At 42.6% G+C, this 16,072-nt stretch overlaps 1 long non-coding RNA gene across 2 annotated transcripts in view; it reads left to right on the top strand.

Moving 5' to 3' along the window:
* The window catches only part of LOC149314879 (uncharacterized), a 131,657-nt gene that overhangs the window by 86,473 nt on the left and 29,112 nt on the right, over positions 1–16,072 (top strand). Inside the window, exon 4 of one of the 2 annotated variants that reach the window (XR_016281144.1) lies at positions 4,920–4,993. The exons of the other annotated variant lie outside the window; for it this stretch is intronic. This is a non-coding gene — a long non-coding RNA (uncharacterized LOC149314879). Of the gene's footprint in view, positions 1–4,919; positions 4,994–16,072 lie in introns of those variants that run through there. 2 annotated transcript variants of the gene reach the window in all.

The following is a 16,072-nucleotide window of genomic DNA, read 5'->3' as shown; positions in this document are numbered from 1 at the left end:
GGGAGAGGTTTTGCTCAGGATGATGGAAGTGTAGCAAACCAAATCTCTACCTGTGACACAGATACAGTTATACAGAGAGCAAGTCAGGGATGTTGTCCCAAGAGAAAAAAAAACATGCATAAACAGGAGAAGATCTGGGAGCACTCTTTGGGAGGATTGGATCTACCTGAGTAGTCTTCTCAAAGTTCCAGCCCATCCCCTGTGCTTCTTTTATCCTCACCAAATATTTTGATGTCAACACTGGCAAGAACATTCTGGTTCGGTTGATAACAGCTAACAGTACATATATAAGTGCATGTGGCTTCAGTGTGTGTTGAATGATACTGTAGATTGCAAGTTATGTGTTATGCCTGGTATGTTGCTCTTATTAACATTAGCATGATTCATATAATAAAGAATGTGGAAACCAAAGATCAGAAATATATAAACGCACTAAATGCATAGTAATATCCTAGGATATCTGCTTCTCTGGGTGACAGAACTGTCTTGCCTTTATGTTTGCAATTCAAATTACATTAAGGTTTTATGATCACATTCTTGTCTTGAGATTTCTTTTTTCTCTAGCTTTATACCATTTAGCAAAAAAGATTAAATTCACCACATCGTCTGTGGAGAGAAATCCATTCTGTGACTGATGCCATACTTTTAGTGGCCTTTGACACCTTCGCAAACCTCTGTGGTGCTACTTTCCATTTGTTCTTTTGTTCATGTACTCCACTCTTTGCTCCAAGGCTGACTGTCTCTTTGGTTTTCTAAAAAGTACTTTTAAATGGTAGGGCATCGATTTGTTTTTCCCCTGCCCTCAGCCCTCTCAATTTCTTTGTAGCCACTTCCTCTGTCCTGCATATATCCTTGGCATGCTCTAGGTTTAACTCATTCTCTTTCAGTAATCTGCTCAAAGTTGGCCTGTGTTTATGGCAAGTGCTGTGCTGCTTTGGGTAAGTGATTCACAGAGCTCTGTCACACATTTGTACTAGAAGCTTTAAATAAGTCGTCTGTAGGTCCTTCATTCTCCTTATTCTTCCTCCTTCATTCTGATGCCTGCAGAAGGATTTGTGCTTTTCAAATATACCACTTTTCTTCAGTGTACTAGATTTTTCATCTGTAGTAATTATACTTTATCTTCCTTTTTTACCTGCCGGTGTGTGTGTGTGTGTGTGAGAGAGAAGAATATTCAATGAAGTAATTTCAGTCATAGAAGGGTAAAACTGGAAAGGAACTGAAGGACATTCTAGTTCTTGGAATCCATTGCTAAAGTAACTCATATGAGAGGTCCACCAACCTATGTACTGAAGGAAAGTTCGCCACTTTCTAAGGGAGGCCATTCTACTGCTGAATAACTATTCTTGTCAGGGAATTCTTCCCAGCTCGAGGGGTTTCTGGATGAGACTGGTTATCTAGATCCATTTCACTCTGGTTTTAGGTCTGGTTAGGGGACAGAGACACCTTTGGTTGTGTTGGTGGATGACCTACACCAGGAACTGGATAGAGGGAGTGTATTCCTGTTGATTCTGTTGGTCCTCTAGACAGCTTCAGTATTACTGACCATGGTATCCTTCTGGTTGTCTTGTTGGGATGAGACTTGGTTTCACAGTGGCTTTGTTCCACTGTGGTGAATCCAGAAGACAGTGCTAGTGGACTCCTGATTGACCCCATGGCCAGTGACCTGTTTGGTCCTTCAGGTCTCAGGTCTCTCCCTCATGCTATTTAATAAATACAGGAAACTGCTGGAAAATGTTTTCTTGAGTTTTGGGGTTTGGAGCCATTAGTATATGGATGACACCCAACTTTATTACTCCTTTCCACCAAAAGCCTCTATTCTGGACATATTTCAGCTTGTCAATATGCTTCTTAAACTGTGGTGCTCAGAATAAGACACTGTTAACTGTTTCATGAGAGATGTTACACAATGAAGACATTTGTTTCCACATTTCCAGTTCTCTGAAATGTTTTTTTTTAGACATTGTCATCTTCGTCAATGTAATTATTTCTAACTTTATTCAATAATAAATTCAATAATATTTCTTCAGATATTAGTGTTCCTGAAGACTTTAGCTCACCCCCCCCCCCTCTCTTTCTCTTTCTCTTTTTCTTGGTTCACTGTTTTACTTTCAGTGTCTGTTCTGACACCATGTAATTTTTTTGGCTGAAAACTTTATACACAGATGCCAAAAAAGACTGAAGCATGTAACAGACAAAGTTTATTCAACACTGCATAACACCTACTACAACAACAGACTTTAAAATAGCTGCTGCCTTTGGATTCAGTTCTCTATTGGTATTCCTCAAAACTGTTTCCCTTTTTGGTACCATGAATGGAACAGTTTGATTCCTTCTATCATAACAGCAGATGCTGTGTTGACCATTAAGATTTTTGAATTTTTGCCTCCATCTCTTGCAAAGCTTTAAAGATTACAATGTGCAAGAACTGAAAATGGAGCTTCAAACAGGGGTTAATGATGTGCTAAGACACTTATTTTCTGCAATTAGTTTGGTTTCACTTTCTTCTCCTACAGTCAGGATTATCATGATTATTGTAGTAGTAGTAGTAGTAAAAAAAAAACAACCTTAAATGGGTAAGTAAGAATGATGGCTTGTGAGGTGCTTTGCAGGAGGCATAAAAGCAGAGGATGGGGCTGATAGCATCTGGGAGGTGTTTGTTATGGATAGTGTCATTTTGTGGTTTAGTCACTAGGTGGCATTTGGTTTAGTTGTATATTCTTGGAGGAGTCAGGTATTTGCTGTTGCCATTCTATTCTTGTTTGAGAGAAAGAGCAGATCAAGTTCTTCCATATCTTCCTAACTGGCATGTTTTTAAAGTCTTATTTGACAGGAAGAGAATCTGCTTGGATTAGATAAATGTCATGGGAAAATGATTGAAATACCTGTTACCTACCAGTTTTTTGAGAAAACTGGCAACCTCATGCCATTGTTGTTGTGTGCCTTCAATTTGTTTATGACTTATGGTGACCCTATCATGGTGTATTCTTGGAACATTTTTTTTTCCAGAGAGGGTTTGCCATTGTCTCCCTCTGAGGCTGACAGAATGTGACGTGCCCAATGTCACCCAGTGGGTTTACATGGCTGAGCTGGCATTACCGTGCAACGACTAGAGCGCAACTGGCGAAGACATCATCACTTAGCCGACAAGGCACTCCTTGAGTCTCTTTTGAAGGCTTATGGAGTGGCAATAAGTGCAGCTAAACATTTGTTTTATGCTGCACATATTGCGTCCGCGGAGTCCCATCCGGCAGAGCTGTTCAGGGTAGTGAGGGAGCTAACACAACTGCCCCCCTCCCTGAACCCTATTTTAGAACCATCTAAAGCCTGCTGTGATGAATTTAACAACTTCTTCGTGGATAAAATCTGTCGGCTAAGGGCTGATCTCGATGCCAGTATTTCTTCAGATCCTATAAGAGAGGTCTCCAGAGCTTCCATGGACTCCATTAGACTGGATCATTTTGAGTTTGTGAGTACCGAGGAAGTGGACAAGATTCTTCGAAGTGTTAGGAAGACAACATGCTCTCTCAATCCCTGTCCTTCATGGCTGGCGGCCCAGGGGGAATGGCAGTAACCTCTATGTTACGCCGTATAATTAATTCATCCTTCAGGGAGGGGCGTTTTCCATCGAGTTTAAAATCAACAGTAGTAAATCCTCTGCTAAAAAAGCCCTCCCTGGACCGCCTGATTCGGAATAATTATCGGCCTGTTTCGCTGCTGCCTTTATTAGGGAAGGTAATCGAGAGAGCAGTTGTTTTCCAGCTTCAAAGGATCTTGGAAGAAACAGATTTTCTAGACCCATTTCAAACCAGCTTCCAGGTGGGCTATGGAGTTGAGACTGCCATGGTCACCTTAGTTGATGATCTCCGTCTGGGCATGGACAGGGGAAGCGTGTCCCTGTTAGTGCTTTTGGACATCTCAGCGGCTTTCGATACCATTGACCATGGTATCCTTCTGGAACGCCTGAGGGAGTTAGGTATCGGGGGCACTGCGCTCCAGTGGTTCCGTTCCTACCTTTCTCGGGTAGATTCCAGATGGTGCAGCTGGGGGACGTTTGCTCCGATAAGAGGGCGCTTACATCTGGTGTCCCTCAAGGAGCTATTCTGTCCCCCATGCTATTTAACATTTATATGAAACCGCTGGGAGAGATCATCTGGAGACACGGTGCGCAGTGTTATCAGTACGCTGATGACACCCAAATATGCTTCTCTGTGTCCCCGACTGATGCAGTAACTAGGGATGGCATCTCTCCTCTAAATGGCTGCTTGGAGTCGGTAATGGGCTGGATGAGGAAAAACAACTCAGCTTGAATCCAGAGAAAACGGAAGTACTAGTGATAGGCTCGCCCGGTCCAGGTGGTGAAATTTGTCCACCTGTCCTGAATGGGGTCACGCTCCCCCTGAAGGACTCAGTTCGCAGACTGGGGGTGCTTTTGGACTCGTCGCTCCAGCTGACTTTTCAGGTGGATGAGACGGTCAGAAGCACCTGTTACCAGCTTCGGCTGATACGCCAGCTGTGACCCTACCTAGGCCGGGGGGACCTTGAAACAGTGGTACATGCTCTGGTAACCTCTCGGTTGGATTTCTGTAATGCGCTCTACATGGGGCAACCCTTGTACCAAACTTGGAAGCTTCAGCTAGTGCAGAATATGGCAGCTAGGTTGGTCACTGGATGTCCCAGGGCCGACCATATAACACCGATTCTGCATGATCTCCATTGGCTGCCTGTTCGTTTCCGGGCACAATACAAGATGTTGGTTATAACCTATAAAGCCCTAAATGGCTTGGGCCCAGGGTACTTGGAGGACCGCCTCTCCCCATATAGTCCGCCCCACACACTCAGGTCGTCTGGGAAGAATCTGTTGAGGATCCCGATAACGAGGTATGTATCAATCTCACAAAGGGCCTTTTCCATTTCAGCCCCTGGGATCTGGAACACCCTTCCTGAGGAACTCCGCTCCGCCACCTCCCTGGATCTCTTTAAAAAGAGACTGTTATTATTATTATTATTATTAACCTTTATTTATGAAGCGCTGTAAATTTACACAGCGCTGTACATGCAATCTTTTTAGTTAGACGGTTCCCTGCCCTCAGGCTTACAATCTAAAAAGACATGACACAGAAGGAGAAGGGAGTGGTGACGGGAAAGGGTAAGAGGTCCAGCAGTTCCTCTCTACCTCCGAGGCCTGGACCAAGGCAGATGGACTGGAGGGAGGGCTTGGCTCCAAAATGGAAGGTTAATCATTATCCAGGGAAAATACATACTCACAGTAGGATAATACATATACAGTACATAGCAATACAGGAAATGGATCGATAAACAGCCAACAACAGAACATCAGATAGTAAGCGACAATTATGCGATGCCTGGGAAGGCTTCTCTGAACAGGATGGTTTTCAGCTCCGTTTTGAAGCTGGTTAAAGAAGTGATGGCTCTTGCTTGTGGAGGAAGAAGGTTCCAGGAGTGAGGGGCAGCAAGTGAAAAGGGGCGAATCCGAGATGGGGCAGAGGAAATCCTGGGCTGAGAGAGGAACCCTTGACTACCAGAACGGAGGGCCCTGGTGGGAAGGTGAGGAGAAAGAAGGTCTGATAAGTAAGGAGGGGCCAGTCCATGGAGGGCTTTGAATGTCGACAGCAGGAGCTTATACTGAATGCGGAAAGGGAGAGGGAGCCAGTGAAGGGATGCCAACACAGGAGAGATGTGGTCAGAGCGGTGGGTGGAAGTGATAATGCGTGCAGCTGAATGCTGGACAGAGATTAAGGGACGGAGGTGAGAAAAAGGAAGACCAGCCAGGAGGACATTACAGTAATCAAGTCGTGAGACCACTAGGGCATGGACCAGGATCTTGGCAGTAGAGGCGGAGAGATATGGTCGGATTTTGGCAATATTGTACAAAAAGAATCTACAAGCCTTGGCTGTGGTCTGGATCTGAGGGATACACGACAGAGAAGAGTCAAAGATAAAGCCAAGACTGCGGGCTTGCTGGACTGGTTGAATGGAGATGTTGTCCACAGAGACAGAAAAGGAGTGTTGAAGGTTGGGGTTAGGAGGAAAGACAAGAAGCTCCGTCTTGGACATGTTGAGCTTCAACCGCCGATGGCGCATCCACTGCGAGACAGCTGTAAGGCAAGACGAGACCTGCTGTTCAAGCCTTGGAGAAAGGTCAGGGGCAGAAAGATACAGCTGGGTGTCATCAGCATACAGATGGTAGGAAAAGCCAAAAGAGCTGATGAGTTTTCCAAAGGACAGTGTGTAGAGAGAAAATAGAAGGGGACCCAGAACAGAGCCCTGGGGAACTCCAACAGATAAGGGAACAGGAGAAGAAGTCTGACCCCCTGCAACTACTGCAAAAGATCTGCCAGACAAGTAAGATCTAAACCAGTCGAGAACAGAGTCTGAGAACCCAAGGTCAGAGAGTATGTCAATTAGGAGACAGTGATCAACAGTGTCAAAGGCTGCAGACAAATCGAGAAGAATGAGAACAGAGTAAAGGCCATTAGCCTTGGCCTGTAAAAGGTCATTCGAGATCTTAGTGAGAGCTGTCTCTGTAGAATGCCTTGGGCGGAAACCAGACTGAAAGGGATCGAGAATGGAGTTGGCTTCAAGAAACTCAAGACAGCGCGAATAGACAACCCGTTCCAATACCTTAGAAAGAAAGGGGAGAAGAGAAATCGGACGATAGCTAGACAAGGAGGAGGGGTCAAGAGAAGGTTTTTTCAGAATTGGGGAAATGAGAGCATGTTTGAAGTCCGAGGGGAAGGAGCCTGTAGAGAGAGAGAGATTGAAGATATGGAGGAGCGAGGGCAGAAAGGAGGGAGCTATAGAGATTAGAAGACGAGTAGGAATAGGATCAAGAGGACAGGTAGCAGGTTTGGAAGAGTTCAGAAGTGTAGAGAGTTCATCCAAAGAGGCAGGAGGAAAGACAGAAAATTTGTTAGGCGAAGGCGATAGAAGATTAAGAGCAGAAGAATCAGGAGGGACTATCGCAGAGCGAATAGTGGTAATCTTAGAGATGAAATAGTTAGCAAAGTCATTAGGAGAGAAAGATGAAGAGACAGGAGGAGAGGGAGGTTTAAGCAAAGTATTGAAGGTGGAGAACAAACGCTGCGGGCACCTCTCATTGGCAGAGATCAATGATTTGTAATAATTCTGTTTTGCCATAGAGAGGGCGCGTGAGAAGGAAGAAAGAACAAATTTGAAATGGATAAAATCAGCCCACTTTTTGGACTTTCTCCAAAGACGTTCGGCCGCTCTAGAGCAGGACCGGAGAAACTTAATGTTGGGGGTAAGCCAGGGCTGAGGTCTAGTCTTGGAGGAAGAAGTGTGTACAGAGACAGGGGCAAAAAGACCTTCCTGTTTTGGCAAGCCTTCCCCGATGCTCCTTGATGATATATGACTCCCCCCTATATGTACAGCATTATTGAGCACATTTAGCTGGCCTGGATTTGATGTATGGATTTGATGTATGGTTTTAATCTGTATTTTGAAATGTTTTTATTGAAGTTTTATTTATGTATTGCAATTTTTATCTTGTATTTTGTATTTGATACTGCAATTTTTACCTGTACACCGCTATGATCAACATGGAATAGCAGTTTATAAATAAAACTTAAAAAAAATATTCAGAGTCAAACCTCAAACAACCTTCATTCCCTTCTTATAGACCTTTAATTTCAAAATTGGGTCTGAACTGGCTAGAATTCCTGGGGAAGCCCTCATATAAAAGACAGTTCTCTGGCAGCCTTCCAATATAACAAGGCAAACTGTGCTCCTTCGTAATGTTGATCAGTCACCATTTTCAGCATTGGCCATTCTGGATAGGGCTGATGGGAGTTGAAGCCCAACAACATCTTGAATGACACACTTTGCCCACCTTTGAAATAGAGGGTTGTCCTCTATAAAGTAGGACATATGGCCATTCAGTCTCATAACATCACATTTAGCCTGGACCTTAGATACATAGTTTGGGACTAATCAACTTAAGGCATATGTGCTTTAAAAATTCTGAGTTATTACTATAGCATGTTTAACCCAGTATATAGCTGGAGCCAAGAGATGAACAGTTTTTGGCTCCATGTGATTGAAAAGGGGAGTAAGCATGTGGTAATCACTTGGGCCCTATACAGGCTGGCAGAAAGTGCTGGCCTGTGTGCAGAGTCAGGGTGCAGCGACCTGATGATGCTTGCCCTAACTCCATCCCATGGCACCATTTTGGTGTGCGCCAGTCCAGATGGCATGTGCTATCATGACATACCTCCAGGGCTGTGTCATCCTTTGGAGGGCGCAAAAAGGAGCCACTTTTTGCAGATCCCCTTTGCGCTCTCCAGAGGCCAGATCAGGGCTGTGGCATGAGGTTGCCATGGCCCTGATCTGGCCAGGAAAGGGGCGGCTCCATGCCACTCCTTAGGGGCAATCTATATAGCCTTTGCTCATCTCTAGTACAGAAAGAATTATGTTCCTGTTCAGAACTATAGCACATCTTGAAGCTGATTTATATCTAAATACATGTTAAATTGAAAGTAGGTAACTCAAATTTGCTGGTGGGTTACACTTTTAATGAATTAGCTTGGCACACTTATTCATTTGAATAATCTGCTGATCAGCTGTGCTTTTCTCATACCTGTTTTAATTCATTTTTGAAACTACTTTATGGTTCAATGTTGTTTTTTTTTTAACTATCATTATTCCCAGTTTAACTGGAACCATTTTCTTTCTTTTAGTTTCTTTGGTTTCAAAATGACATTTTGCAGCAAAGCTGGTAAGAATGCTTGTGCCTGCGTGCTGTGGTGTTTAAATGGCTGCCATCAGTAACTAAATTATTGGAGCTAATGCATAATTAATTTTTAAATTAATAAATAATAAAATGAACAACTTGCTGGCTGTAGGGGAAAATGCAATAAAACAATTAGGGAGTAACACAGAGGCAATGAATTATTCATCTCTTAACACCAGAAAAAGGGACTCTGGACTTTGTATCTAGTAAACAATACATGGTCTCTTGTTTTAGATTGAAACATCCAAAGTAATCCAATTTATAGTAAGAAATATTATCATATATTCCACAGTGCAAGAAACTTAATAGAGTTTACAGAATCTGATGTTTGTAAGAGACCCAGGGTTTTACAGACAGTCAAACCATCCCTTCTACCACTACCACAAAAGGCCTGCCAGTTGTCTTCTTCTTTGGTGCTGGTAGAACAACAGAAAGAAAAGAATCAAATAGAGTCATACCAGGCATTGTTATTGTTTTTGTTGCTGCCTTCCCTGACTTTGTTCAAACTGAGAAGAATGTTGCATTGACTCAGTACGTCAGGGCTGTGTGTGAGAATCCTGACAGCTAATACAAGGAGCCTGAAGTCTTGGATGGATAAAGCAGCACTTCGGCTCCAAGCCAGACCCTTTGAAGACTCAACTTTGCTAGAGTTAGAAGGGACCAAAACAGCCATTTAGTTCAACCCACTGCCACACAGGAATATATGAATAAAGCATTACAAAAAGATGGCCACCCAACCTTTGCTTAAAAATCTCCAAAGGAGGAGAATGTATCATCTTCTGGAGCCATCTGTTCTATTCTTGTACAGCGCTTACATCAACAACTTCCTCCTCTTACAGCCAAAAAGTTTCTCCTTTTTCCTTGTAATCTGATTCCATTAGTTCATATCCTACTCTCTGGAGCAGCAGAAGACAAACTTGCTCAATTTTCTGCATGACATTCTCTCAGATATTTAAGGATAGCTTTCACATCTCCACCCAGTCTTCTCCAAGCTAAACATACCCAACTTCTTAAGCTGGTCCTCATATGCTTGATTTCTATATATATTTTTAACCATCAAAGGCCCCGAGGAGATAGGCCAGGAAGCATGGGCTCAGGCCATGCTATTCTGGGTGCTCATCTAGGCTGATCTCCAGCCCAGCGGGGGCATGAGTGAGTGTTTACATGCCTGTTCCCCCACTGGTCTGGGGTCCCCCTATCGGCTCACACACCATACCTTTCTGCGCAGTCAGTCCTACTGGGAAGCCCCCCTTTGCCACATCTGATGAGGAAACAGAGCACCTGGCTGCATCCACAAGGCTAGGTGTCCTGTTTCTGAAGTAGGCATGATGATACAGAAAGGTAAGCTGCATGCAGGGCCAATTAAACAGCTTGGGGGTGCAAGAAATTCCACAGCAAACCAGGGGCCAAATTGACCCATGTTAAAGGCTGTTCACCCTGGGATTGGGCCAGATCCACTGGATTTGTGTCCAGTCTGCCAAGATCCTGCCCAGTCTTGCCCCTTTTTTGGTAAACAATCTTTTAGATTGTAAGCCTGCAGGCAGGGAACTGTCTGGTTAAAAAAATAATAAATGTAAGCCGCCCTGAGAGCCATTAGGGCTGAAGGGCGGGATATAAATACCTAAATAAATAAATAAATAAATAAACATTATAGATATGGCAATGTGGCTTCACTAAGTGGTAGAAAAGCAATATCACATGGTTCTAGTGTGGGCTCATGTTTTGCCCTGGATTTCTGTTCAATGCTGTATTGTGGGTGTTGATGTGTTAAAGAAATAGATGGGAGGTGAGTTTGTTTATATCACTGGCCGGCAGCTTGTCACATTCTGTTTTTTGTTTTCTATTTAAAAAGTAAGAAAGACTACCCATGTTAGTTTTGGGAAATGAGAAACTGAAGAGTAACCTTTTTAAAATGTATTTATAACTGCAACTAATTCCTGGGATGGAAGGATGACCATAATTTATTATTTAAGAAAGTAACTTCCCACAGACTGTCTGGAATGCACTATGGATAACATCCAACATTATTCAGTGGGCCATTTTTTCAAATTTCTTTATTTGTGTTTAATGTATAACTGGCCTTTTTCTCAATATGGGATCCAAGGTGGCTAGTACAGTCTATTGAATTTCTGCTATCAAACTGTGTGTTGTTCACATGTAAACAAATACTCAGAATATAATATGTTGGTCCACTATATATTTTATGGCGGGATGCAGACCACCCAAAAAGGGTGGTCTCCTGCTGTCCTGGTTTGCTCCGTGAGGGAGCCACAGCGGACAAACCGCACGGCTCTGTCATGGAGCAAAAAGAACCCGCAAAAAGCGCGTTCTTCTTGTGGTACCTTTGTCACGTCAAAATGGCGGTGCCCGTATGTACAGGGCGCCGCCATTTTGACACCCTTGTCACGTGCAAGGGGCGAGTTGCATCTGGAAGCGCTGCCCCTCACACGTAACGGCGGCACCTTGTAGGGCCCATCTGTACAGCATTTACAACGTTTCATTGGGCTTTTCAAAATTGAACATCTATAGAAAAGAAATATGTCATTAGTAGAACAATAATTATGTCTACAGATCATTTTTGATGGGAATCTTAATTTCCCCCAAAGATCTTTTACAAAAATGGTCTAAGTAAGGAAATATGTCATTTCCCTTGGTTTAAATCCAACTGCTATTCATAGAAATTCATATTAAAATCAATATATCTCTGTAGTTTCTGATATGCTGATGTTTCTAATAACATAGAATTTCACTAAGGATTTCTTGCAAATGGAAGCCATATTTTTTCTGAGTGACATAAATGGTTCACTTGCCACTATTCTCCCTCTCCCAAAATACACTGATAGGCATTGATAGCATCTGGGGTATTTTTTTTTTTTGCCCCAAACCTGTTGCTTTTCAGATTTAAAATTATTGCTGTTCTTTAACTAATTGGGCCAAATTGATTGGTGTTCCAATTCTTGCATTATTGGGAAGAGATTTAAATTTAGTTCAAAGACATTTATCTTTTTCAAAGACTGTAAAAGGCTTTTTCTTAAAGATAGAAAAACAAATTGATTACAAAACTTTGTAAATTGTAGTAAACATGGTACATATGTAAATGAGATGACACTATTCACTATTTATAACATACATTTCCCTTAGGGAAAGGGAGTATAAGTTGGAAATGATTTGAAGGCATATAGCACACACACATATTCATCTATGAAGGAACTAAACATTCGAAAGTGATTTTTTTTAGAGACAGTATTTGCTGATGGTGGTGGCGGCGGCGGCAGCTGCAGTGGTGATGAAGATGATACTTCTCCTGTTATATTGCATGGAAACCCAAGGATTTTGAATGCATTGGCCCTCTACATTAACCATATCAATTTGAAAGAATCCAGCAATTTCCAGACATTTTTAGATTACAGCTCACATAATCCCCAGCTGGCATGAACAATGGTCAGGAATTGTGGCCAATATACTCCAAAATATATGGAGTACAGTGCGCCCTTGCTTTACGTGGGGATCCGTTCTGGACCCCCCCGTGTAAAGCAAATAGCATGTATGCTTGACAATAATGGGGCTCGTGCATGTGGTATGCCACATATGATGTGGACGCACTGTATTTCAAGCTGGCCATAACTGGGCTGTAACAGCATCTTGCAAGAGGCAACAATTTTGAGCAAACAGAAACATCCCAATAATTTCTCATGATCTGGTGAATCATAGTGGCAATGCTAAATGCCACCAAGTAGCATCATGCTTTGTTTTCAGTTGTACATAGCTGGCTCACAGTCCAAGCAGAGCCTATGTCTCCCTTGGATTGCCAGGTCAAAGTCTTCCCAGACCTTGAGAATTCATGGCTCAAAACCAAGTCCTAAGGACTGTGTATGGGGATGTCACAGAGGACAGACCAAGATGATGTCATTAAATATGATACATAGATCTGCCAGGTCAGGACTATCCCAGGCACTGAGATTGCAGAACCAGAATTTGAGATTGAGGGATAATCTCTTATAGTCTCACAAAGGGCAAGCCATTGTGATGTTACAAGGGCAGCCCCAATAAAGTAATTAGACATGATACTTTAAGAATAAAAGAGAATCCCACTAATCTTCTCACACACCATGCCCAACAAATGAGAAATACAGATATACACATACACACATAGGGCCTGAACAAACAGGCCAAAATAATGCTGCTTAGGGTCACTTTGGAGGTATGCTGTTTAAATGACACACACATCTTAAGAGTCCAGAAACTGCCCTCTGTTTTCCTTGGCCATTTTGGGGTAAAGTTGTGTCCACTACAGCCACGTGCAGAGTTGATCCATTCAGGCAAGACGCCATGAGAAGGCTCTTGGAGAGATGTCTGCAAAGGCTTCAGGCTGAGAAGGAAAAGTTCCTCCCACGCAGGCTGACCAGCCTTCAGCTCCCGGCTTGAAGAAATAAACACTGCTGGACAGCTAGGCTCTCACTCAAACAAGAGGGCTTTTAATCACTTGTTGCAAGCTATTTACAAAAACGCACAGAGTACCAGACGGGCATCTTGGATACTCACAGCTATATATACAAACAAACGAAGTGCTTCGTCAGTCACCGACCACAACAACTGAACACTGGAGATAGTCACCTTCTCCCTTATATAGATGGTCTTCTGTGAAGTCATGTGGTGTCTTGCCAACAATGAAACCTTTCTGGTTTCATCCCCAGTGCAGGTTGCATCATACCATTGCCCATGATGCACTGCTGGCTGACTTCAGCTACTTGCATGTTGCATCAGACGTCCCATGATGCACAGCTTCCAAATGCTGATTCACACACCTGCCACTTGAACTGTAGTAACCTCTGCTCCAGTTCCACCTAGTGGCCACAACCATGTCATTTCCAGGCCAAGTGTGCCACATGGTCCTGAGACTCCTGACAAAAGTACTTTCTCCTTTCTCAGACACAGACTATCCATGATGTGGGCTACAGCTACACTACAGAATTAATGCAGTTTGACCCCACTTTAACAGCCATGGCTCAATACTATGGTATCCCTGGATTTGTAGTTTTGTGAGATATTGATCCTTCTTTGTCAGAGAGCTCTGGTGCCATAACAAACTACAAATCCCAGGATTCCATAGGATGGAGCCATGACAGCTAAAGTGGTGTCAAACTGCATTAATTCTGCAGTATAGGTACAGCTGTTATTTATTTTGACTACATTTATGAAGAAATTTAAAACAAACTAAATTAGATTATCACAACAATTTGATTATATCTGTTATTAATTACTGAGAATCAGTTTCAATTTGGTGGCATTGTTTTTTGCATTACAGAGACTGAAACACTGGAAATTGTCTGCACCTAGAACTTTCCTATTTGTTGTGTTCACATTCACTTGGTACCATTGGCAATTCTGTCATTTTGCCCCCCAACCCTGTAGCTACATGCCAGCCAGAAGTATTTTTCATAGATGGAGATCCTCTATCTCATTATTTGCATAGCATATAAAAATAAACCATGTTTCTGAAAACTGAGATCTGAATCTTTGTATATCCATTGTTCTAGATTTGTATGTATGTGTTAGTAAGGTGACAGATCCCAGATACAGTGATACCAATTACACAAAGAAACTGAAATGCCAGTGTGGTGTAGTGGTCTGAGTGTTAGAACATCACTCTGGAGAACAGATTTTTAATTCCCATTTTGGCATGGAAAACCAGTTTAGCATTCTATTAATGGCTTGGGCCCAGAGTACTTGGAGGACCGCCTCTCCCCATATAATCCGCCCCGCACTCTCAGGTCAGGAGGGAGACAACTTCTGCGAGTTCCTGTGATGAGATTTGTAATAACTTCGCAGAGGGCTTTTTCGGTCGCTGCCCCCGCAGTCCTGGAACTCTCTCCCTATCGAGCTCCGCTCAGCCCTCTCCCTTGAGTCCTTTAAGAAGAATCTGAAGACCCATTTGTTTCGGCAAGCCTTCCCTACCATGTCTTGAATTGTTATCTGCTCCTGTAATGATGTCTGATCGTGTTTTAGCTAGGGGGTTTTATTGATGTTTTATTGGTTTTAAGTTAGGAATGAATGATGGCTTTTATGATGTTGTATGGTTTTATCTTGGGGGGTTCCTATGTTATATAATGTATTGTTATTGTTTTGTTATTATTGTTAACCGCCGTGATCATTGGAACGGCGGTATATAAAAAAATAAACCTTCATTCATATTAAATAATTTTACATATTTAGTTGAGATTCAGTTTAATAATGACAGAACAAACAGAGATTTCATATCTATCAGATGTATATTGCACTAGGCACAGTTTTAGACCTTATCCCATGTTTCTTCATAATGGTATGATAATGTCTGGTATTAAAAATTTGCAGTAGAACTTAATCATCACTGTAAGCAAATTCTCCTGCAGACTGAAACAGCAGGAAATATGGCAACAATGTATTAATCATAACATATTAAATCAGTTGATAGTTTCATGGATTCAGAGAAATTGGCACCAGAGTGATAATAGGTTGATAAAACAGATCAAATAGCATTTTGGTCAAGTGTGGGAATGGATATTTTTGTTAGGTTTATGGCACAAGGGGAAAGAGTGAACAGTTGCTATTTACCAGTCCTGCTCTGGAATGTTCCAACCTACACTTGCTTTTCAACAACAAATTGTGATATGTTAAATATGACCTTGCAACAAATCCATCCTATCTTGTCCCTTGGTGTAGATCTGGGAAGCTGGAGGCTAGAGTTGTTAGGGCGTGGAAAGACACGCTGTGTCCACCACGACCACCTACAGAGTAGATCCACATCGACAGGACGCCAGGGAGAAGGAATCTGAAGAGATTCTGCAAAGGTATTCAGGCCAAGAAGAAAAATATTCCTTCACCACTGCACATGGCCTTAAGCTCCCAGCTTGAGAAATAACAAGAGCACTTCAAGCCTTCACTCTACACGAGGGCTTTAATAAATAAGTTACTTTAATAAATAAGTTACTTTGCAAACCAAACAACCATAAAAACAAAAACAGAGAGGCAGTTACTCTAACACCAACTGTCATAACTGACACTCTCTCTCAGAAGGACTGACTACATCAACATTCCGTAATTCAAGTGTCAACTGTCAACTGCCACTGGAACTGTAATAGGTTCTGTTACAGCTCTATCTTGTGGTCACATACATGTCATTTCCTAACAAGAGTCTGCTGCAGTTGAACTGGAGATGAGCTCATAGAATAGGGGTGAACAAGCTCCAACCCCACAATATCCCATTTCTGCCTCTCTGGAGTGCTAGGGGGTTGCAGAGTGCCCTTGTGGCCATCATTTTAG

The sequence above is a fragment of the Sceloporus occidentalis genome, unplaced genomic scaffold (genome assembly GCF_023333645.1).
Source record: "Sceloporus occidentalis isolate IW3139 unplaced genomic scaffold, rSceOcc1.0.p SCAF_4, whole genome shotgun sequence".
Lineage (NCBI taxonomy): Eukaryota > Metazoa > Chordata > Lepidosauria > Squamata > Phrynosomatidae > Sceloporus > Sceloporus occidentalis.
This window is presented reverse-complemented; position numbering and strand designations above follow the sequence as displayed.